Here is a 23,678-nt window from a genome sequence, read left to right on the forward strand (position 1 = left end):
GGGAAGAAATCGAAGGACTGAACAACACACATAAAAATAAGCTCCTTCCAGTCCGTAGACTCCGTGACCTCTCACCTTGCTCACCCCATTCCCTGATGTACACTTGAGAGCGGAGAGCCTTGCCTGGGCTTTCTTGTAGGCTCTTCACAGGCTCTGAAGGTGTCTTTGTTGCTGGTGATTAGCCACTTCTGTCTCTGAGTACCTTCCCCGAGTCTTCATGCTTTTAGGGCCATTTTGTGTGTCCTTAGTCATATCCTGCTGTCTGGTTAATGAAACAACTCATTAGTATATGTGCCTCTCCCGTCCCAGCCCACAGTTTAATGAGGAACTGATTTTATAAGGGGCCAGAAATAAAATAATACCCTTAGGTGGGGTTCAGGTAATGGGATAGGGAAGGGATGTGTTTCAGAGAGGCATTATCATCAGGGTGGGAAGGAGACAGGCATGTCACTGGAGTAGTAAGCTACATTCTGATCCACAAGCACGAGGTAAAAAGAGCCACTGGCCTGGTGTGGGCCCACACCCAGCAACACACCTCCTCCAAGGAGGTCACACTTCTTCATCCTTCCAAAGAGTTCCTTGTCAGCTGGGGATTAAGCACTGGGGGTGGGTATTCTCATTCCAACACCACAGTGGGCATGGTGGCACAGGCCTGGAACCCTAGAAGGAGGTAGGAAGATATGGAACACAAGGTCAGCTCATCGTGTATTGAAAGTCTACGTCAAAAGTGAACACACAAATAAATAAGTGATAAATAAAGTGGATGCCTTAGTTTGTAACTGGAATTTCAATACTGATGTTAATATAATATGTGTCTTGCCTGTCTGTCTGCCTGCCTTCCTTCTTTCCTTAATTCCTCTCTTTCTCCTCTTCTGTTTCTCTTTTGTCCAAGAGAATGGTTTTGTAACATAAGCCTCTTTGAAATTCTTAATCATTTAATATCTTTACTACTAAAATGGGATAATGGATGTGAACATCAGACTAATTGAAAACGAGAGCCTAATGCTGTGCCTGAAATGTAATAGCTGTGCAATATAAAGTACATTGCTATTTTAAATTAGAATAGAGAGCAAAGAGAATTCATATTCTCTGCAGGCAGTACGGCCTTCTGTGAAAAGGAGCCTATTGATTAAACCCTTAGAAAGTTTAAAAAGTCCCCCTTTCAGCCCTAAGATACTGGCACACTTATGATGGATGCCTAGAAGTAGATGAAACGGTTGAGTTTTTCAGTGGAAGAAGCAGGGATCTTTTCACATGAAGAGGCACTGGAAAAATATTTGCCGTAATTAAGATCTGCAGTGTGGCTTTCAGGAAATGTACATTTTTCATGTCTTGAAGAAACTTCACAGAGTCACTGAAAAAAAAAAGTAATAGCCTTCTGGAAATGAAGATGTGATGGGGCTGAAATTGTTGGTACTTTTTTTTTTTTCTGTCTGAGGTCTTGAACCTAGTAGTGAAATCTGTAGCAGACAAATAAGTTATGTAACTCATCCTCTGCTCAACCCTCCTCCTTCAAAACCTGGAAGTAAACTTGAGTGGAGAAAAACTCCCTTTTCATAGCTACTGAATTCCAACTGTGGCTGAGGGCCATAAGATCAACTGCGTGAATGTTCATGCCTTTTTCAGTTTGCAGGGGAACTGGTCCTGGGATTGCTTTGGATACTAAAATCTGGGCTACTTTTGGCCTCTATGAAACTGTACATAGCTTCCTATGCCTGAAGTTGTATCTCCATTATTTCTAATACTTAACACAAAGTAGTTTGTGACAAAAAAAGAAATTCTCTGTATATTCAGGACCAAAACAAAACATTTTTTTTATCCCCTCTGAAACAGAGTTTTTACTAACTCAAGGCTAACCTTGAACTTGTCATGTAGCCACAGATGACCTTGAATGTCTGATCCTCCTGTCTACCCCTTTGGGCTCCCACTTTTGGTTTATGCAGTACTGGAGATGGAGCCCAGTGCTTGTTAGGCACTCAACCTACTGAGCTACGTCCCCAGTGTCCTAATGTAATTTTGTTCTGGATCTTTCTCTATCCAGAAAATATGGTTGGTTAAATCTGTAGGTATAAATACAGACATCCCAGTGGTTTGGAGCACCTTGACTGTCCTTCAGTAAATTTAAAACATGTTATACTTCATTACCCAAATCTCAAGATAATTTTGTACTCATCATTACCAAGTTCAACTGGTGGGTAACAGATATGCTTGGCTATTGTAACTTGGTGTATTAATAAATAGCACACATATTGTCATCACAGTTATATCTTAAAATTATTTTAAAATTTATTACTGTTGACACAGGGCATACTGACTCTGTAGCTGAGGATGACCTTGAACTTCTGATCCCTCCGTCTCTCTACCTCCTGAGTACTGGGATTTAGTTCCAGGCTCAGTTCAAGAATAACTTCTGGACTTTGGGTCCTTCTTTCTTTTAAAGAATGATACTATGGAGGTTGGTGTGTGTGTGGCTTAGTTCGTAAAGCACTTGCCTGGTATACAGGGGGTCCCTGGGTTCAATCCCATGGACCCCACAAACAAGGCAGAGGACTATAATCCAGTACTCTGAGTCAGAGGCCAGGTGAACAACAGAACAAAACCGGAACAGAATGGGACAGGGAAAGGGAAATGGGGTCAGGCTGGTCTTGGGTGTGAGATCTGGGATTGAATGTATTTCCTCATCTGTCAGAGTAATAAAAAAAAATACTTCCTTAAGCACTGTTGTTCAGTGTGCCCAAGGCTATTTTATTCATTTATTGTGTGTGCATATGTATGTATGTGCATGTGGACATATGCGCCTTATGCCATGGTGCATGTGTGGGGAATTCAGAAGGCAGATTTTGGAGGTTGGTTCTCTCCTTTCACCACATGGGTCCTGGGGGTCCAACTCATGTCATCAGGCTTGGTGGCAAGTATCATCTCACTGGCCCATGTGACTGGCCCCTCACCTTCCTTGGAGACTGTAAAAGAGCTTGGCTTGGTCTTTGGATTTGGGCTGGTGATGTGTGTGTGCGCACGCATGCCTGCTGGGGGTGTTTCTATTAGTGAGCAGGTGGCAAAAATGAAAGCTAAGTAGGAAAATAGTTCTGTAGTAGCTGAAGACAGAGCAGCTGCTTGCCACCGGGGGATGATTGTCATCCTCTGGCTGGCTCTGGAGTGGGTTCAAGGCTACACAGATACTGCATCCATCCTCTCAGCTCTTTCCAGCCTTCTGTGTACAGCACTTGAAGAAACACTTAGGAATGTCCCCTTGAGCTTAGGGGCCCACGTGGATGCATTTTTATCACTACTGTGATAATGTGAGTCAGTGTCTAAGCTCCTGCAGGTGACACATTTTACCTGAGACACTGAGCAGAGACTAAAGGAGAACTAGTTCCAGGGCACTGGCAGAATGAGGGATCGCCCCGGGCGCCTTGCCTGTTAACAGTGGAAAAGCCCTCAGGCCTGGGGCAAAGGTAGGAAATAGAACCCCTGGAGCAGAGAGGGGAGGACTGGGGGGAGCCTGGAAGCCCAAGGGTATGACTCCTGAGGGGAGAGAGTGTGTTGTGTTTTTCATTGCTGTGACAGAATCCCTGTAGATGCAATCAGTGCAGGTGTACAGCCAGCCCACTGTGGCAGGGAGCTTGAGGTGGCTGTCACATGGTATGGTCATGGAAGCTGCCTCTCACAGTTAATCTAGAAACTCCTCCAAACATGTATGTGCCCAGTGTCTTATCTCTAGGGTGATTCTAGATCCTGGTATACAACCAAGGGATTCAAGAAAGTTTGAGGAGCACCGTAACAGGATCCCCCTTGAGATTTTTCAGATTAGGAGCTGCTGAGATGGCTCAGTGGGTAAAGGCATGTGCCAGCAAGCCTGAGGACCTGGGTTTGCTCCTCATGGTGGAAAGAGAGAATGACTTCTACAAGTTATCTGATCTCTATACATACACAAACACATATACACATATATACATACAGACACATAAACACATATACATATGCACATACATAGACACATACTGTCTTAGTTGGGGTTTCTATTGCTGTGAAGAGATACCATGACCATGGAAACTCTTAAAAAGGAAAACATTTAATTGGGGCTGGCTTATAGTTCAGAGGTTTAGCCCGTTATCATCATGGCAGGAGGCATGGTGGCACACAGGCAGACATGGTGCTGGAGAAGGAGCTGAGATTCCTACATCTTGATCCACAGGCAGCAGAAGGAGTCATGTCCACACTGGGTGTGGCTTGAGCATATCTGAGACCACAAAGCCCGCCTCCATAGTGACACACCACTCCAACAAGGCCACACCTCCTAATAGTACTACTCCCTGTGGGCCAAGCATTCAAACACATGAGTCTGTAGGGGTCATACCTATTCAAACCACCACATACGCATATATGCACACACATATACACATTCACACATACATATATATGTATACACACATATATACATATAAATGCACACACACATAGACACATATACATACATATATACACATACATGTACACACATGCATATACAATGCACACATACATATACACACATACATATGCACACACACTACAATAAATTTTAAAAAGAATTCAAATGTGAAACAATCTTGCTTTGTAGACCTGGCTGGTCTGGAACTAAAGATTCCTGGATCAGCTCCTGAGTGCTGGATCAGCAGGACATTTTCATCTTTTCTATGTGTTTCTTTTCTGCCCTATGTGGCTAAGTCAGATATAAAGCTCCTTCTAGGCTTGTTTCCTGGAGATTTTGACCATGCACTCTAGGCAGGCTGGGCTTATTAGCAGGACAGATATGCAGGGAATGAATTCTCTGGAGAGGGTTCTTGGTATTCCATGGTAGGAGATGTTACCTTGTTAAAAAAAAAAAATACCCTACCCCCATCCCATGGACCTGGGTAGTTTTCCTGAAGAGGCCTGAGAAGTCTTCTGGTGGTGTTTCCTTCCAGCTTGGCTTGTTTCATCTGTCCATCATCCATCCATCCATCCATCCATCCATCCATCCATCCATCATCCATTTGTCCATCCGCCCATCCATAATCCATCTACCCATCATCCATCCATCCATCCATAATCCATCTGTCATCCACCCATCATCTATCCACCCATCCATCATCCATTCATTTTTTTAAACTTATGTGTATGTGAGTATATTTGCATGAGTTTATGTGCACCTCATGCAAGCAGGTGCCCAGGAGACCTGAAGAGGGCACAAATCCCCTGGAACTAGAGTTACAAGTGATTGTGAGCTTCCTGCCCTGGATGCTGAGAACCAAACTAGGTCCTCTTTGAGAGCTGTGAGTGCTCTTGACAACTGAGCTGCCTCTCCAGCCTAGACAGAGTTGTTATTAATCCTTTTTTAAATGATAATGTTTTCTACTCACTGCTGGCTGTCTCTTTGGGGTTTTCAGTATTGCCTGCTAGACCCTGCTGGGTGATTAAGCCACTCACTCAACATCTTAAGGGCCACCAGAGGATTGTTTGCTTACAGCAGCTGGCTGTATTTCTCAGAGCCTTCACTGAGTGTTGTGTTAACCGCTTATGCTCCTTGGGAGGAGAAGACCTTATGCTGTGGGAGTTAAGGTCCAAAGCGACAGGATTCACACTGACACCCTATTCCTTGTCATCTCCTCCTACCCCATCCCATGTGTGATGGTTAATATTGTCAATTTGACAGAATCACCTAGGAGGCAAATCTGGATGCAGCTGGCCCTGCCTAGCTTCTCCGGCACCTGATGACAGTTTGTGTGGATTTCTGGGAGGTTCCTAGTCCCAGAACAGTGCACACAAAGACAAATTGCAGAGAGGCTGGCGGGTTACACATGCTGCAACCAGCAGTCATTGGGCTTTGCAGTCACGTGTGTAGTTCTTTTGATGTCTTGCTTAAGTTCCTTCCTGTGCAACTGGCTTAATGACTGTAGCTCCTGAAGGAGATTCTGGTAAATTTGCTGGAACTTGAGAAGCATCGTTCATGTTCCAGAGCTATCAGCGATGCGGGTTGCTGTTGTTTGTTCTCTTGTGGCTCACAGCATCATTGGGTAATACTGATGAAATTCAGGGTCCTTAGACTCAGTACTTTTAGCCAAGACCTTCGGGTGTATCCAGACAGGCTTGGACAAGGGAGAGAAGAGGCCAGCTGTAGGTGGTGGAACTGGAGGCAGGAGGAGCCGGGAGCCTGTCCCTTGCTGTGCAGGGCACTTGGAGCTCTCCTGGGTTTCCAGCCCTTTGCATCTTCAAGACTCTCTCACCCTGGATTCCTGCAAGCCCCCTTAACTGTCTCCGGAGGGAATGACTTTGTACATCCTTTGATTGAGCACCGTGGAGCAAGGACATTGTACTCAGCCATTTCCTTGCCCAACTCATTGCTGGGGCTGCTAGGCCCCTGCTGTGGGGGTTGGGCTGGGTCTGGGACTAACAGGAAGGAACTGAGGTTATTTTCTAGTTCTGAGTGACCTGGCTATGGTCTGGAGAATGCATTTTTTTTTCCTGCAGGGAACACAGTTACCTGGTAACTCACTTAACAGCTGAAGCATGCCCTTTGGCCCTCCCAGCCCTGTCTGCAGGCAGGATCTGAGTCAGGGATTCCTTTCTCTGGGCTCCTGGCCTCCCCGGGAAGGTTCCCAGGCTCCCTGGGAGCAGGCAGAAGCCTGGCGCTCCAGGGTCAGGGAACATGCAGCCTCAGGAGTCGCTTCTGTTCTGGCTTCCTCTCGTACTTAATAACTTGCAAATCAGCTTGATAGAGCAGAATTTCTTTTTCTTCCTAGTGAGACTGAATTGAGGGCTGGGGCTGTGTAGCTCAGTTGGCAGAAATTCAAGGTCATAGTGAGTTTGAGGCCAGCCTGGGCCTAGAAGGAAAAGTTAAGTGTGATATGGTTAGCTGCTCCTTTCATGGGCTTGTCACATTGTATCAGTTTGCTTCCATATATTGTTACCTTTTTCATTGCTGAGACAGTGTACCTGACAAGCCAGCCAAGGGTGGTGGTTGTGGCTCACAGCTCCCATGTAAGATCGTCATGGTGGGGAAGTCAAGACAGCAGGAACCCAAGGCAGCTGCTCCCACATGGCGTCCGCAGTCAGGAAGCACAGAGGTGAACGCTTAGTGCTCAGCTCGCGCTCTCCTTTATATTCAGTTAAGACCGCAACAGGTTGGGCCTTCCCTCTCCTTCCCTCTTCAGGTAACCTCTTTGGAAACACCCTCCTGGACACACCCAGAGATGTGCTTCCTGGCAGTTCTAAATTCCTTCACATGACAATAGAGATCAACAATCATGAATAGCCATTTCAAACCCCTGTTTTTAAATGCTTTGTTTAACTCTGGGCTTTTGTTGTTAGAATGGCTTTAATCACAAATTAAAAAAAAACAAAAACAAAAACAAAACCCACTTAAATAGCTTGTAGTAACAGTGTATCTTGCAGGGAAGATTTCTGATCTTTGTGCGCCGAGCACACACACACACACACACACACACACACACACACACACACACACACAGGAAGAGGGTGAGGGAAGAAGGAGAGAGAGAGAGAGATTAATAAGAACCATCAACAATTAAATGAAAAAAAAATCAAGCCCAAAGCCCTCTGTATATAGCTGGTAACTTAGTATTAAACTCACCAGTCGGTCCAGAATAAGACCACTACCCCAGTTTTGGAGCCAAATTTGAAGCAAGCTTTAATTAAATACTGGCCAGGATGATGGACTCTGGCCAAGTCCGTTCTGGGGTTCCCAGAAAATGGCCACGAGTCACAATTTGCAGAGGCTTTTGAAGGCAAACCCATAAAGCTACCATATTTCCCATCAGGTCTGATTAGGCAAGCATATATCTGGACGTACTTCCTGCCTGTACACCTCCTGCCTAGATCCAATCCAGCAAGTATACATCCTGACATATTTCCTGCCTATGTACCTCTCACCTACAAGTGACCAAGTGAACACTTGGGTCAAACAAACTTGTTTAGAGGAGTGAGGACATGTGGCTTGTTATCTTGCATAAACCACAGCCACTAGCATTTCAGGAAGTATCTGCCCTTGAGCAAGGGGCTCACAGGGTAGGTAGAGGCATTTTTGTTTTATGGATCTCTTAGACACAATAATTAAAACTCAAAACACCACTTTAGCTCTCATATACATTCGTAACTAGGATTGCACTGAATCAAGGCCATGACAGGATTGAGAGAAACAGCCCAGCTCACAGTCCTGCCGCCTCATTTGCCTCGCATTCTAATTGTTTTTCTTTTCAAGTCTCCCTAAAGTGCCCAGATGTAAGTGATCCTTAGGTCTCAGCCGCCCATTTCAGCTGACAACCAAATCAGCTGTCAGCAAAAGGTCCTAAGACAATTGTCCTAACAGACAATTGTACCCAACTTCAAAAGAAGACTTTAAACATTATTATTATTTGTGTCTTATGCTTGTGTGCTTGGTTGAGAGGTGGGGCACATGAGTGTCATCACCCAGAGGCCAGAAGAAGGTGTCTGATCTCTTGGAACTGGAGTTGCAGGCTTCTGTGAGTTGTCTGATACTTGATATTTCCTCATTTCATTGTTGGGGGTTCTTTTTAATCATAGATTTAAAAAAAAGAAAACTCGCTCATACAGTCTATAATAGCAGTGCACCATGCAGGAAAGATTTCTCTGGTGTCATGTGTAAAATGTGTGTGATATGAACACTTGGAGATTGGTGAGGTGGTTGCAGCAGGGACTAGCATGTTCTCCTTAAAAACTTGGGTGCAGTGAGGATAGCTCAGGGCCAGAGCACTGGAGCAGCATGCATGAGATTTGGGTTCAGTCACTGGTAGTGGGAAACAGTAAGAATTCTGGGCTTGGTTAGACGGCTCAGCCATTGAGAGTGCTTGCTGCTCTTCCAGAGGATTCTAATTGGGTCAGGCTGACTTTCCTTTTGCAGAGGAAGTTATAGTAAAATGCCAACTGTGACCTCACAATCACATTATCACCAGTCTGCGTCATACACTGTGTGCTGACCCACCTGATAATATTGTCTACTGATGTCACAGCCAAGGTAGCCAGATAATGGCTCATTCCTTCAAACATGTCACAGCCAGTAACTGACTGAGGTCTGCCCAGCAGCTGAGTGGTTGAGTAACCCCCTCCCCCTGCAGTCCCCATGTCCCATAGCCAAGATTCGAAGAGTTGGTTCCTAACATGTGGCATTGCTAAGCTTCATTGTCCCCTTAGGGTGGTGTGATGGTTATTTCTAATGATCAATTTGGCAAAACCTATAATCACCTGGGCAGAGAGCCTCAATCAGGGATTGTCTAGATCAGGATGGCTTTGAGGCATGGCTGGGGTATTATTATTGTCTTGCTAGCCTGAATTGATGTGGGTAGGCCCAGCCCATTAGGGCCTAGCCCCCTTCCCTGGTTTGGGCCTTGAACTGCATGCGTTCATTTCTCTGCTCTCTACTGTTCATGTGACTAAGCTGTCTCAAGCTCCTGCCGTTGTGACTTCCCCGCAGCAATAGACCATAACCTGGGATTGTGACTTAAACTTTCGTTCTGAGGCTTTTTGTCCTGGAATTTTTATCATGGTAACAAAAATGAAGCTAGAAGAGGGTTTAGTAATGGGAGGGGGAGGTGGGGTGAAGCATCATTGGATTTCTGCCTGTGCAGGAAGCACTTGGTAAGAACCACTGCCAATGGCTTTCCCCATCCCCACCCTCCCCGTGGAACAGATACCAATACTACCAGTACCCTGATGGAGATTAAACCAAGCTTTGGAAGTACTAAACATGTCCCAAATGTTCAGTCAAGTGGGATGACCAGGGAGCTCTGAATGTCTACTGTCAGAATAATAAAATCATGAATGGTGACTGTAGATTCAGTGGATTGGCAAATATCTGGTCAGTTTTGTGGAAGATGCCTTGTCAGAGATCTGGAGAAGTAGATGTGTTCCTGGGGAGCTGAGAGTCTACCTAGGGGAGTGCCCATATCAAGCTCGAAAGGTGAAATGCTCTAGAGATGTAGAGATAGGCAAGGGTACAGGGTGGGGTGAGATTCGAACTCTGGCTGTTGCTAAATATGATAGGAAGGGTGGGGTGGGGAAGTAATGTGAACGAAATGGGGGATCTGTGTGAGAACCACTGACGTGAGCTAAGCAGACCTTGAATCAGGAGGCCCTCAGCAGCCAGGTGTTATCTAAATCTCTTTTTAAGGTGGAAAGGTGTGTGTGTGTGTGTGTGTGTGTGTGTGTGTGTGTGTGTGTGTGTGTGTGTCTGCTCCTGAGGGCTCACCTGGCGGAGATTATAGGGTGCCATGGAAAAGAATGGGATGAAGCCAGAGCCAGTTAGGAAGCTCTAGTGATCAACTAGGGAGGAGCTGGTTAAGGTGAGAACGAGGATGACGGACAGGGTTAACATTTAGTTGGCTACGGTCCTTCAGCAAAGCTGAGTTTTGCTGGGAAGAGAGGTAGGACTCTGAGTGAGGTGATCCAGTTATATGTTTAGGGAGAAAAGGAGGCATGGACATTTAACTTCGGCTACATGGCCTTCATAGGCTCTGGGAGAAATGGGTTTATTTACATACCCCCTCCAAAGAGAGATTCATGTATGTGTGTGGAGGGTGGGTATGTAGGTGGGTGGATGTGCACATATGTGTGTGTATGTGGAGGCCAGGGGATAGGCTCAGGTGTTGTCCCTCCAGATACTTTCCACCGTGGTTTTATTTGAGACAGGGCCTCTCACTGGCTGTGGGCTTGCCCATCTTTACCTCCTCAGCACTGGGATCACAGGCATACAGCACCACATCTGGCTTTTCACTGGGGTTCTGGGGGATCACACTCGGGTCCTCATGGTTGCATGGCAAGTACTTTACTAACTGAGGTCCACACTGCTGCACAGTATTGGTTAAAGATAGAAGACAGTTTGATGAGGCTCTGGACTGATTTGATCCCTGGGACTTTGTGTGATGACAGAGCTGCCAGCCTGTATGGCAGCCATTGGCCTTGCATGGACTTTGGACTATGGAAGCTGAAGCTGGGGAAAGAGAGGTTGCCCAGGATAATAATATGCCTCTCTTCTGAACTAGTAGCTGGGCTGCTGGGAATGTTCAGTCAGCCACACAGGGAAACAATGTGGTGTGGAGTGTTTGACTGTTGAGACCGGGACAGATCCAGGTGAAGGTGAGGGGCATAATGGTACTTCCTGCCTTGTTCAGGAAGCACAGGCCTAGCTTCTGCAGCCCCACCTGCCCTGGAGGCCATGCCTTGGGCAAGTTACCTGCTGGGGCTCTGGGTCTTTTCTTTTTCCTTGTAAGTCGGAGTCTTTGTAATGAATGAATCATGAGAACAATTTCGAACAATAAAGTAGTTTTTCTTTAAACAGAAACACAATGGGGATCCTCTAGCAAGATATTAGCTTTCTGAGTATGCTTCCTATTCTGTTTGATGAGAATAGAAATATCTCAAAGAAGTATTATGTTGGGTAACTTGCACTAAGCTTCTAGGGTCTTGGCACAGAGAAGGTTCTGGGTGTTTCATTATCACAAATAGGATCAGTTTGTATGTACCTTGAGACTGGACTCTCCTCCTCCTCTCCCCTCCCTTCCCCCCCCCTTCTGTCCCCTTCCCTCCTCTTCCCCTACCCCTTCCTTCCTTTCTTTTTTTTTTTTTTTTTGGACAGGGTCTCAAGTAGGCTAGGCTGGACTCATACTCTTTATATAGCCAAGGATGGCCTTGAACTTGTAATTCTCTGGCCTCTACCTCCCAAGTGCTGGGCTTCATTGTATTAAACAAGCCCTGCATTCTCCTTTTCTTCTCAACCTTTGGTGCAGTTGACTTGGTTTCTTAAATGTATTAAGCTAGGAATTGTGACATGACCATCAGGAAGTCAAGACAAGGTCAGGATGGGACTAGACTGAACCCCATGTCAAGGGACTCTCTCTGGTGGCATTGAGAGTTGCAGTACCATCTGATAAATGAGCCCATGACTTCAGTCACTGGGAAATTGTTGGGTACACAGGCTTCAGAATTGCAGTGTTTCATCTCTCTGTTGGGAAGAGCAGTTGAGAACTAGACTTTACAGTTTCGACTCTCCAGGTTTCTGGGCATTAATATTTCCATAGCAGCTTAGAAAACCAGAGCAGATTCCTGTATCTTTTCCTTATCTGGGTCCTCCATTTACTTTCACTTGTGGTTGATTTAGCATTTTACAAGAACCTAGCCTTGTCTCCCAGACATCATTAATCTCTCCTTTCTTGTGCAATGTAAGTGTGAAATTAATCAAAAAGCAAAGGGAAATTAATAACATGTTGGTATTCACAACTCATCTGAGACCGCACAGGAGGTATGAAAGTCCTTTCTCTGAATTAACAAACACCTCACTAGATTAGAGGTTTGTCTAATAAGTTATTTGGGACACGTCCCTGTGTTCACTCTGCTTTGATAATTAGTCAATGCATGGTCGTGAGGTTGCCGAAAGACCCCTAGAACACATTCAATCAACTAGACTTTCTTCGTTCATATATATTTTAGAGAAATGAGGGAGCCGAGTCATTGCTGCAAATTTGCTTCTTGTCAATGACGGGAGGTTTAAGAGATGCGGTTTTGATCTGTATTTACAGTAAACTACATTTGATTTCACGCTCGCTGTTGCCTTCCTATGACCTGTGGGAAGATGGGTTTCAAAGGATACAGTATGATGAGTGCATTATGGAAAAGAATGGAAAGTTATAATTGTAACTGCACTCAGCTTTTACCGAGGGTGATAGAGGACACACTTACACCACCGAGTGTTCCTGTAATTACATTAGGAATAACAGGCAGCAGTCACCTTCCATTAGGGGTGTGAGAAAAGGCTCCTTACTATTTCAGTGATAGCATAAGGTGTTGAGTGAATCATCAGCAGCCTCATCATGAGGAATTAAAAATAGAGAGGAATGGCTGACATCATCCTGTAGCAAGTGTTTAAGGAGCAGAACAAACGCCAGAGAGTTGTGTAAGCAAAAAAGACCTCTCGGAAGTGTCATGGCACAGCAGTCATAGTGATGGGTGGTGGGTCTCAAACTTCTGCATACCTCCAAATCACTCATTCTTGGAGTTCACTATAGTTCCTGATTTGTAGCTTTATGATGAAGTCTGAGGTGTGTGTCTGTCTGTGTGTGCACACACACGTGCGTGCACATGCATGTGCAAAGGTGTAGGTGTAGGTGTAGAAACCTGTGCATGCATGTGCATGTGGAAGCCAGAGTTCGACATTGGTTATCTTCCTAAATAGTTCTTCACCTTATTTTTTTGAGACAGAGTCTCTTACCGAGTGAACCTGGAGCCCACCAATTGGTCTGGACTGGCTGGCCAGCATGCTCCAGGATCGGCTGGTCCTCCGGTCCTCCGTCTCCCAGCGATGGCTTGAGCCCCCGTGCCTGGCTCTTACAGGGTGCTGGGGATCAGATTCTGATCCTCATGCTTCTGTGGCACTCACTTTACCCACTGAGCAATCTCAGCAGCCCCAAGTCTGAGGTTATGTCATCTCAATTTCCCAGATGATGCCTCTGTTGCCATGTGTGGTCTTTTGAGGGCTACGCTTTTAGAACAGTTGGGCAGGTGTAACATTGAGTATGGTTCTAGAGGCAGAGTTTTATTTATTTTTGTTTCCTTATGGTAGGGGTCTCATATGACCCAGACTGGCCTTGCTATGTATGTAGCTCAGACTGGCTTTGAACTTCTGGTTCTCCTTGCCTCTGCCTCATGAGTACAGGGGTCTCATATGACCCAGACTGGCCTTGCTATGTATGTAGCTCAGACTGGCTTTGAACTTCTGGTTCTCCTTGCCTCTGCCTCATGAGTACTAGGATTACAGATGTCTGCCACCACTCAGGGTTTATCAAAACCACAGTTTTAAGATTAGGCTGGGTGTGGTAGCACACACTGTTAATCTCAGCATTTGGGAGGCAGAGGCAGAGTGGCAGGGGGTGGGGTTGGAGGTGGTATCTCTGAGTTCCAGGTCAGCCAGGGTTACATAGTGAGTCCCTGTCTCAAAAATGATTAATTCCTGAGCACTCTTTCCAGTAAATTTTGAAGAGGATACAAATTCAGTGTCTCATTTGGGGTAGTGTGTTCACTTTTGTATGGAGGATTTGCTATTTGATGTGCAATATACTTTAAACAGGACTGTAGATATAGATAAATGGCTGCGTGCGGTGGCATACATGGACATACACATGTGCACAAGAAGAATCAGAAGTTGAAGATTATTTTTGGCTGTGTATGTAGCTTGAGGTCAGTGTGGCCTACATGAGACCTTGTATGTGTGGGAAATCAATGCATGAGCCCAAGAAGAAATGGAGAGCTCCTACATGTGGGTGTCAGCTTGGTAGACAATACAACAGTGCACAGTTTTGAAACTTAGGAAGGGGAGATGACCTCCTCTACCATTTTCTTTACAGATAGAGCTAGGAGTGGCTGTAAAATGTCACTAAATGACCTCTGTGAATGCTTTCATAGTTGAGGTGTAATTACGAATCAGAAAAATCTGGGACAGAGATATAGCTCAGTTGGTCAGAGATGGCGGGTCTGGGCTGGTTACAGTTGCACACTTGGCTCTGCAGGAAATGAGACTGAAGTGTGTGTATGTATATACCAGATGAGTACCTGGTTGAACATTAAAATGTTGCCAAGGGTAAAAGTAAACAGCCCTTTAGCTTCTCACTGACCACAGATTTTGCAAATGCCCGGAGTCAGAGTCCCTGCCATGATTTGGGAAGTAGCTTGTTGGATATTTAAGGTACTTTTAAAACTATCTGGCTGTTGCTTTAGAGAGAAAAAAAAAAAAAAAAACAAAGACTTTCAACTTCTTGGGGAGGTGAAGGGTTAAAAAATGTGTTTGGACTGTAGAGGTGGCTCCGTGTTTAACAGCACATACTGATCTTGTTTCGAGTACAAGTTTGGTTTCCAGCATCCACACTGGGTGTAATCACGGGTTTCAAGGGATTGGGTGCCCTCTTCTGACCTTCCTTGGGCACCAGCATGCATGTTGTGCACATACTCACATACATACATGTAATTAAAGATCAAATAGATTTAAAAAACCTTGTCCATATCACTCACATTTCTTTGAATCTGATAGTTTTAGCATTGGTGTGATTCCTAAGTTGCTGACCTACAGGACTGCTCATGTGAGTCAATTCTGATGATCAACAAAATGTTGAGGAATCTGCTTTAGAATATCTTGATAACTTGAGGGGCTGAGGAAGAAGCTCAGTCCACAAAGTGCTTGTCACTTAAGAATGGGAATCCATGTCTGGATCCCCAGCACCCGTGGGAAAAGCCAGCTCCAGGGGCATGTTTGTCACTCTAGCACTGGGGAGACAGAGACAGGAGGATCCCTGGAGTTCACTGGCTGAGTTGGTGAGCCTGGAGCTAAGTGAGGAAACCCTGTCTCAAAAAGTAAGGTGGAGGCTGGAGAGATGGCTCAGTGGTTAAGATCACTTGTTCTTGCAGAGGACCTGGGTTTGATTCCCAGTACCTGCATAGAGGCTTAAAAGTATCTGTAACTCCAGTTCCAAGGGATCCAATATCCTCTTCTGGCCTTCTCTGGCACCAGGTACTCATGTGGTGTCTCTCTCTCTCTCTCTCTCTCTCTCTCTCTCTCTCTCTCTGGATATATGACTATGTGGACCCTTCTTAGATGAGCCTCTGAGATAGCTTTGAGTGAGATAAAGGAATGGATATATCAAAGCTATCTCAGAGGCTCATCTAAGAAGGGTCCACATAGTCATTGGTAAGGCTTCAGCCCCACCCATCAGTAAACATTTACCGAGTCCTGACTGCTTCCTAGAAACAGTAGATCTGGAATGCCTGAGGTTGTGTCCTCCCCTGGCACTGCTTAGCGCTTGCTCTCAAGGATGAAGATGTTGACACTGTAAATAGTTCCATGCCAAAGTCCTTAGAAACAGGATAAAAAATGACCAAACTATTTTGTAGCACACATTTCCATGAAGTCTTTAAGAATAAGGACTGGTTGGTTAGTTTTAGAAGACTTAACCAGGTGATTTGTGTTGGTGGGGGGCACGATGAGGTCAGACCTTTTCTCTCCCTTCCTTCCTATAGAAGGGCCTTGGTTGCTTTATAATTCTCTGATGAGATATGCCTTAGATATCAGTGTGTGTGTGTGTGTGTGTGTGTGTGTGTGTGTGTGTGTGTGTGTGTGTTTATAGACATATTTTCAGCCTCCCACCTGATTTGTTTTGGGGAATGTGTGTTTCAGGGTCTCAAGTAGCCCAAGCTGGTCCCTAATTGACTTGTAGCTGAGGATAACCATAGACTTCTGATCTTCCTGCCTCTGAGTGCTGGGGTTATAGGCATGCACCACCAGTCCCATTTCATGCTGTTCTGAGGATCCAATGTGGGACTTCTTGCATGTACTTTCCTAACTGAGCTATGCCTCAGTTCCTCCTTAAAAAAAAATGTTTGCAAGGGGAAAATATCAGCCAAATCAGAAGCACACAGTATTACTAGATCCGTTTCTAACATAGACTTCTTTCATTTTATGTGTGTATGTGTATGTGTGTATTTGTGCAGGTGAGTGCAGTACTGGGGGAGACCAGAAGAGGGTGTCAGATCGCCCTGAGCTTGGAGGTGGTTGTGAGCTGCCTGATGTGGGTGATAGTAACTGAACTCAGATCCTCTAGAAGAGCAGTAATCTCTCTTAGTCACTGAGCCATCTCTCCAGGTCCTTAAAATGGACATTTTTAAAACTGCAAGGTGAAAGTGATGTGTTGTGTTTGAAGGAGCAGGCTTGGAAATGAGTTGTCTTGATCTCCCCTCGCCAGCTCCTCTGACTTTGGAACAGAGCTTGTTTCTGTGTGTGTAATACTATTGTGGTCTAGTCAGTGTTGGAATTGGTTAAAGCTTTAGTGACTGCGGAGACTTGGCGCATAGGCACCCCTTCCTTACCAAGACTCATTGCTATGCCGAACTCAGGCATTGCCCACCTTTCTTTGAGACAGTCTTCCCTTGGCCTGGAACTTCACCCACTAGGCTGGGCTGGCTGTCTAGCAAGCCCCAGGGATCTGCCTGGTCTCTGTCTTCCATCTCCGCCATGGCTGGGATTACAAGTGCCCACCATCACTCCTGGCTTTTTCCATGGGTTCTGGGATGGAAGGTAGGTCCTCATGATGGCAAGGAATGTTTTTTTCCCCACTAAGCTGTCCCCTAATCCATGTGTTTGAATGTCTTGGAGGAGAACTTCTTCCTCTTAGGCATCTGAATTCCCAAAGTCAGAATCAGCTCAGACAAGCTCTTTGGCAGCCTCTGCAATGACGCATGCCCTTTGACAGAGGAACTTAAGGCTGTTCTTGTCCTTTTTCTTTCAGGAGTGATTATTAGCCGAAAGTGGACTTCGACGAGAGTCCGTCAGGCCATGTAAGTACTGCAGTCAACAAGTATGCATCCTGCCTGAGCACAGAGAACACTGTGTTTGCCCTTGGACAGAGAAAGGACCGAGAACTTGAGTCAGCTGTTATCTTTTAGAAACAGAAAGACAAATACAGACATTGGACTGGGAATGTAGCCATTCATAAAGCCCTAGGTTCCATCCTTTACACTGCATAAAAACATATGCAGTGGTGTACATGTACCCATAATTCCAGCTTTCAGAAGGAGGAGGTAGGTGGATCAGAAATTTAGTCATTTTTGCTATGTACAGAGTTTGAGGCCAACCTAGGCTACATGAAACCTGTCTCAAAAAGAAATACACATATACTTGCATACATCAAACACAAACCACATCACATGCACACAAACAAAATAAAACCAAATAGAGTCACACTGGTTCAAGAGGCTTGTGGGTGTCCCCTTGACACCTTCAATCCTGAGGGGACATCTCTGGCTATCTAGTGAAGGTACAGAGTAGACTAGACTGTCAGGCTAATTGTGCAGAAATGTCTCATCTCTATAGAATTAACAGCAGTCTATTTATTACTTCATGTAATCTTTACCAAATAGGAACTTTGATCACAGCCACCAATTCTAACGAAGCCATGGCCCTTCAGGGCTGACACAGTGGTATGACAGGACATCATATAGAGTCCCTGAAGTAGATAGGCATGGCTTCTAAGGACAGTATAATGTGAGAACTGGAAGATGGCTTAGTGGGAGGAAGTGCTTACCTCATACACATGAGGACCTGAGTTCAAATCTCCAGCACCTACTTAAAGAGCTAGAAGTAGCCACACATACGCTCCTACCCCAGTGCTTTGGGGGACAGGCAGAGGCTTGCTGGGCCTTGCTGGTTGCCGGTCTTTCTCTAGGCTCAGAGACCAGGACACCTGATACCTTCCTGATCCTCCTTGTGTGCACCTGGGCCCATGTACCCCCACCAGGAAAGTGCACACATTCTGCTCACAGTACACACACATACCATATACACTCCCACACAGAACGATTGAATACACCATGTGCACTCACACACTGAATAGTCCAACCTTAGCTGAACTCTGGTTCTGTGAGGAACCCTTGCTGAAGGAGCTTATTTCCTTGTTCCCCATATTCTCTCTATTTTGTAGAGAAAACATTCTGCTAAGTACTTCTTTCAACTGTCTGGATCCCCCGTAGTGCTTCACAATCCCCCTGAGAGTTACCTTGCTGAACTTGGAGCACAGCGAATGGGCCTCGCCAGTGGAGAGGATTTGGGTGTCAAGGTTATGGGGCCAATACAATGCAACATTAAACATTTCTAATTCTTATTTCTTTTATGTACGTGGGTCTTTGAATACACTCAGATGCTAACCACATCACAGGAGCAAAAACACCCTGGTGATGCCCTCAGAAGAATGACTTAATGTGAATAACAGCATTAAAGTTAGTGCTAAAGAAGTCATGTGACCGTATGACTTTTATCTGTGGTTTCTCTCTGGCTGGCTGTCACCTTGAGTGCCTGTCCCTCTGGGAGAAATCGGGGAAATAGGAAGCGTCTCCTTTGGAAGCTCAAAGGCATTTTGAATCTCTCAGGACCTGGAATTTTTTTTTTCTTTTTATCTAAAATACAGCAAGCATATTGAATGCCCACAACCTTCTTAATGAGAGCCAGAGACATTGCAGGATCCGGAATCTGAGCAAGCTACCCTCCAGGTTTGCTCTCCATGAAACGGGTTTAGTGGTATCTGGTAGGTGGTTTGTTCAGTGCTTTCCACGAGTTGTCAAGGATGGAAGCTGGGGGCAGGGGGCTGGCCTTGGGGAAGGCAAAGCTGGGCTTATTGTCTGTGCTCTCCAATAGGATAGCTTATGCTTAGAGATGAGAATTGAGCTGGGATCTGACTCCATTGGTAGTGTTTGCCTAGCATGCAGGAAGCCCTGGATTCAGTTTCCACTTCTGTATATACTGGGTGTAGAGGTGATTATCTGTAATCCTGGTTCTCTGGAGGTGGAAGCAGAAGGATCAAGAGTTCAAAGTCATGCTCAGCTACTTTGTGAGTTTGAGGACAGCCTCGGTGGGCTACATGAAACTGTCTATTTTGCATTTTCTATACTACGCTTTTTTCCTGGCAGTCTCCATCTCTCCCTCCTGCTCTTTTCTCTCTCACTGTGTGGGTTTGATAGCCTTCATGAAACAGGCAGATGTATTGGTGTCATGTGGGACTCCCCAGATATGCCTTTCTTCTACCAGAAGTTGTCACCCCCCAACTTTGATGTTCCATAGTTAGCTACCTTTCAGGGGGCCTCTTGAATCTACCAAATGTGACTATTGAAAGCGCAGCTGCCTGTCAGCCTCCCCCAGAGCCGCTGGTTTGGGCTCTTGTCAGTGTGGTGTTAGAGGAGGTCCATAAGCAGCAGATTCAGCCATCACTGACATTTACAACTTGAAAGCCACATCATAGGTGGCTTTACATTTCTTATCATCCTTTAAATAGCCTCCAGTAGATGTAGCACATGGCCTTTCCATACATGGATGGACCCAAATAGGAACATAGCTGGCCTCCCTGGGAGGTGGCAGAGTGACTCACGAGCTTCCTCTGCCATGTTCTCACCATGTCTCTGCTGATGTAGGGTAGCAATCCATCAATGTAAGACATGCCTGTGATACACCAGCTTATGAAGAAAACAGTTATTTGGACAGTTTTGGAGGCACTCGCCCAAGGTTGGTTGGTCCTGTTAGTTTGCCCTCTGGTAAGGCAGTGTACCATGGTAGCACATTGTGGGCTGAGCCTGCTCACCTCATGGCCAGGATGCCAAAAGGGAGACGTGAGAAGTGGTGGCCTACCTCAGATGGTATACCTTGAATCTTCTTTGGCAGAAAATCCTGAGCAACGTGAAGACCTCCAACTAGATCCCATCTGTGTATATAATGTGTGTGCATATGTGTGCATGCTTGCATGCATGTGTGTGCATTTGTATGTGCATGTGTGTGCATGTGTGTGCATATGTGTTTGTGCATGTGCACTTGTGTGTGCGCACGTGTGCGTGCATGTGTATACATTTGTGCATGTGTGTGCATATGCGTTTGTGCGTGCGTGTGCATGTGCGTGTGCGTGTGCGTGTGCGTGTGCGTGTGCGTGTGTGTGTGTGTGTGTGTGTTAATTTGAAGTGTTATTATTCAGGCAATGTCTATCTCATGCTTTGAGACAGGCTGTCCCAGTTCTCTTTAACTGTTAACTTGACACAGCCTAGAGGCAGAGTGAAATCCTCATCTGACACACTGCTGAGATCCAATGTCTTGGTTGCTAACTGTGGGCAGCACCCTTACACAGTGTCCCTGGCTGCATTTGAAAGGCCCAGTGGTTACATTTTTTATTCGCTGAGTAAGAAACGATGGAAACTTGGAAAGAGAGTCGAGTCTGCAAAATTGATGGCCAGTGATCCTGCCGGCTATCAGCAGCCCAGAATGGCCTTGGTGTCTGTGAGAGAGAACTGGGCCTGTGCCATAGACTACATTTGTATTTAAGAAAGCAAAAAAAGCAATCCAGGTATTTATGAGTTGAGAGTGACTCCTCTGGGTCTTTAAAAAGTAAGCAGCACTAAGTGGAGGGGGCCGAGGCTGCCCTGTGGGAGGGACAGCTGGGGGTGCAGCTCACAGTGAGAGGCAGTGTCAGTAACTGGACTTGATGGAAAGCTGATAGCAGTAATAGCCTTATAGATATGCCTTTTCTTTTCCCACAGAAATGAACAGAACACAAAGCAAAAAGCCTTTCTTTGCTCTTGATTCAGAGAGACCCTGAGAGTCAGAATGAGAGAGTCGAGATTAGGGTAGACATGGGGGGTACAACAGTTTTAGGGGGATTCTGAACAAAGCCAGTGGTCATGTGTACTTTTGAAAGAGAAAATGTCTTTTGGGTCTAAGTACTCAGTCATTGCAGCTCTCAGTTCTTGAATATCTAGGCACTCATGGGTACCACAGAGCCCTTGGTCTAGGGGTTCATCCTAATGAGCTTCTGACGTAGTGGTGGCACAAAAGTCGTGTGTGTTCAGCGGACGCCATAGCCATTCTGCAGACTTTGAATTTGCATCTTTCCTGGACAAGTGAGTATGTGATAGAATCTGCGTTGGGATGTTGCTCAGAGGCAGCAAGCCACATCTCCCTGCCATGTGGTCATAATGGGAACAGATGATACTCCCAGGCCTGTCCTTCCTTTGGCCTAAGGTCACGTGCCCTGGGATGGATATGAACCCAGCCATAGCATCATATTGCAGTGTGGAGAGGATGGATACCTAGGCTGGGAAGATGACCTAGTTACAAAGTACCTCCCTGTCTTACAAGCGTGAGGCCCTAAGTTACAGCTCCAGAAACCACATGGGGTGCTGGGGAAGAAGCTGGTGTGGGGCAGGAGTCATGGCTCAGTAGCTAGGAGGTAAAGACTGCATACTGTAGAGGACCTGAGCTTGGTTCCCGGCACTCACAGCTGTCAGCTCACAACTACCCATAGCTCCAGGTCTGGGGGACCTGACACCCTCCTTCAGCCTCTGTCAGCCACAGCACTAGTGTACAGACAGGGATGTGGATATACATATTAAACATAAAATGATGCATGAATGCCTATTTAAAATAAATATACACATTAAAAATAAAAATAAATCTTGAAAAGGACCGGGGGGTGCTTATGACCTCAGTGCTAAGGAAGCTGAGACAGGCAGATCCATGGGGCTCATGGACAGGCAGTCTAGCCCACATTGCAGATCCCGGGCTAAGAAGACAACCCTGCCATATGTTTAGATAGAGACTCGCAAAGTAAGCAGTAACTGCAGAATTTAAAGACAAAGGTGCACAGTTGGAGGTTTCCCCCTTCTGTGTTTCTGTGTGACCAGTCGGGGCTTAAGTATATTTTAGTTATTGTATGTGTGTGGGCAGTTGATTACCAAGGTATGCGTCTGGAGGTCAGAGGTCATCTTGTAGGAGTTAGGGCTCTCCTTCTGCCATATGGGTCCTAGGGATGGCACTCCTGTTGTCTGGCTTCGTAGCAAACATTGTTACTCTCTGAGCCATCTTGCCAGTCCTGAAGGATTTTAATGTATCATTAAAATCTAAAATGGGGCTGGGCGGTGGTGGCGCACGCCTGTAATCCCAGCACTCGGCTGGGCAGAGGCAGGTGGATCTCTGTGAGTTCAAGGCCAGCCTGGTCTTCAGAGCTAGTCCAGGACAGGCTCCAGAGCTACAGAGAAACCCTGTCTCGAACCCCCCCCCACCCAAAAGAAATCTAAAACGGGATGTAAGAACCCCCCGAGTGTAATGTTTAGCGAATGATATTGTAGTTCATAGAAGATCGTTTACTTAATTTTAAAAATTAAACACGGCTCTTCTTCTTGAACTGTTTAAAGACAATGGATGATTTATGAATGTGATTCTCCTTATTTTTTTGAGACAGGGTCTCACTTCGTTGCCCACACTGGCTTTGAACCCTCTATGTAGGTAGGTAAAGATGGTTTTCTGTGGTACAGAGGCTACAACCCAGAGCTTTGTACACACTAACTAGGCAAAGCACTCTACCAATTGAGCCATATCCCTGGCTCCAAGCACATAATTTTTATTTGAAAAATTACCACTTCAACTGTCTTGAGGCTTTAATCTCTGCACTTGACATAGAACTGCGTTATCGGGGTAAGAAGTGTTTGGATGCTTTGGAGTTTGAATAATAAGAGGAGCTGAGGAGAGGAGACAGGCCAGCTATGAAGAGGTTCTGCACCACGAGCAAGGTGACAGTGGAGGGAGAAGGGATGGCTTGGGACCTGTGTGCAGTGAAATTTGTCAATTCCATTTACATCTGGCTGCTAATTTATACTTTTGTTGGAAAACATTTTCAGGGAAACAGCCTCCCCCAGTGCTGTGTCCCAAGAATTCCTCTTCCTGAGCTGTAGTTTGAGCAGGATCATTTCATCATTGCAAAACACACATTCTTCCCCATGTGCACATAAGCCACCAGCATGTGGTCATGTTAAGAATGGTGAATGTGTAGGAGGTGGAGATGGGGGAGAGCAGGGCTCCCAGGGGCTTATAGGTCTTCAGAGGGGTGTACAGCCAGAAGTCACAGCTTGTGCACCACTACTGGAGACAGAAAAGCTTCTTTTGAATTCTGGCACCGTGTAACTCACCTTGTAGCCTTGGGTAAGTCCCTTTGCTTCTCTGTGATTTAGTCTTTCCATTTGTAAGGTGGGAGTAACAGTTATCCCTCCATAGAAATTGCTGGATTGCTATGCGTAGAAAATTCTGGATCTTTCTCTGAGAAAAGATGTTGATTTTTCTGTTA

At 45.7% G+C, this 23,678-nt stretch overlaps 1 protein-coding gene across 4 annotated transcripts in view; it reads left to right on the forward strand.

Moving 5' to 3' along the window:
* Window positions 1-23,678, forward strand: part of Mgat5 (alpha-1,6-mannosylglycoprotein 6-beta-N-acetylglucosaminyltransferase) — a 274,469-nt gene that overhangs the window by 25,451 nt on the left and 225,340 nt on the right. For all 4 annotated transcript variants that reach the window (XM_036202890.1, XM_036202893.1, XM_036202892.1 and 1 more), the window contains exon 2: window positions 17,319-17,367. The gene's annotated coding sequence lies outside the window, so the exon portion shown is untranslated. The remainder of the gene's footprint in view (window positions 1-17,318; window positions 17,368-23,678) is intronic.

Source organism: Onychomys torridus, chromosome 11 (genome assembly GCF_903995425.1).
Source record: "Onychomys torridus chromosome 11, mOncTor1.1, whole genome shotgun sequence".
Lineage (NCBI taxonomy): Eukaryota > Metazoa > Chordata > Mammalia > Rodentia > Cricetidae > Onychomys > Onychomys torridus.